The following is a 1,585-nucleotide window of genomic DNA, read 5'->3' as shown; positions in this document are numbered from 1 at the left end:
CCCCCCCCCCCCCCCCCCAGTCCTTCCCTACCCACCCAGGTAGCAGAAGACAAAGGACATAATCTTGGGAATTCTAGGGCCTCGCCCACTGCTGGTCCCTCTCTGCACTACTACAGCTGATGCTCTCTGGAAAGCGCCACCTCTTGGCAAGAGGCCAACCAGCACAAAAATAGAGCATTAAATCACCAAAACTGAGAACCCTCATGGAGTTCATTGCACCTTCCGCCACCTCAAATGGAACAGGCACTGGTATCCGTGGCTGAGAGACCCATAGACGGTTCACATCACAGGACTGTGCAGAAACCCCCAATACTAGCATGGTGCCAGGTAGACTCACTGGATGGTTAAACCCAGAAGAGAGACAACAATCGTTGCGGTTTGGCTCACAGAAAGCCACAACCACAGGACAAGGGGAGAGTACTACATGAAGGAAACACCCTGTGCGCCAGAAATCTGAACAACAGCATTCAGCCCTCGACCTTCCTTCTCACAGAGCCTACCCAAATAGGATGGGACTAGAAAACCAACCCTGGTAATATGGCAAAACAAGGCTCATCAACACCCACCAAAAATCACATTAGTTCACCGGCAATAGATCCAAACCAAGAAGAAATCCCTGATTTAACTAAAAAAGAATTCAGTAGGTTAGTTATTAAGCTAATCAGGAAGAACCAGGGAAAGGCAAAGCCCAACACAAGGAAATTCAAAAAATGATACAGGGAGTGAAGGGAGAAATATTCAATGAAATAGATAGCTAAAAGAAAAAGCAATACAAAATTCAGGAAACTTTGGATACACTTTTAGAAACGCAAAATGCTCTGGAAAGTCCCAGCAATAGAATTGAACAAGTAGAACAAAGAAATTCAGAGCTTGAAGACAAGGTCTTCGAATTAACCCAATCCAACAAAGACAAAGAACAAAGAATAAGAAAATATGAACAAAGCCTTGAAGAAGTTTGGGATTATGTTAAACTACCAAACCTAAGAATAATTGGTATTCCTGAAGAAGAAGACAATTCTAAAAGCTTGGAAAACATATTTGAGGGAATAATTGAGGAAAACTTCCTCAGCCTTGCTAGAGACCTAGACATGCAAATATAAGAAGCACAGGGCCAGGCATGGTGGCTCACTCTTGTAATCCCATCACTTTGGGAGGCCGAGGCAGGTGGATCACGAGGTCAGGAGATCGAGACCATTCTGGTTAACACAGTGAAACCCTGTCTCTACTAAAAATACAAAAAATTAGCTGGGTCTGGTGGCGGGTGCCTGTAGTCCCAGCTACTCAGGAGGCTGAGGTTGCAGTGAGCCGACATCATGCCACTGCACTCCAACTTGGGTGACAGAGCGAGACTCCATCTCAACAAAAAGGACTAAGAACACCCAAGAAATTCATTACAAAAAGATCTTTACGGGGGCGGAGCAAGATGGCCGAATAGGAACAGCTCCAGTCTCCAACTCCCAGCGTGAGCGACACAGAAGACCGGTGATTTCTGCATTTTCAACTGAGGTACTGGGGTCATCTCACTAGGGAGTGCCGGACAATCGGTGCTGGTCAGCTGCTGCAGCCTGACCAGCGAGAGCTGAAG

General features: G+C 46.3%; 1 protein-coding gene across 1 annotated transcript in view; it reads left to right on the top strand.

Annotated features, from left to right (window-relative positions):
- The window catches only part of PRIM2 (DNA primase subunit 2), a 313,454-nt gene that overhangs the window by 282,492 nt on the left and 29,377 nt on the right, over positions 1 to 1,585 (top strand). The gene's annotated exons all lie outside the window — the stretch shown is intronic.

The sequence above is a fragment of the Rhinopithecus bieti genome, unplaced genomic scaffold (assembly GCF_001698545.2).
Source record: "Rhinopithecus bieti isolate Rb0 unplaced genomic scaffold, ASM169854v2 scaffold_841, whole genome shotgun sequence".
Lineage (NCBI taxonomy): Eukaryota > Metazoa > Chordata > Mammalia > Primates > Cercopithecidae > Rhinopithecus > Rhinopithecus bieti.
This window is presented reverse-complemented; position numbering and strand designations above follow the sequence as displayed.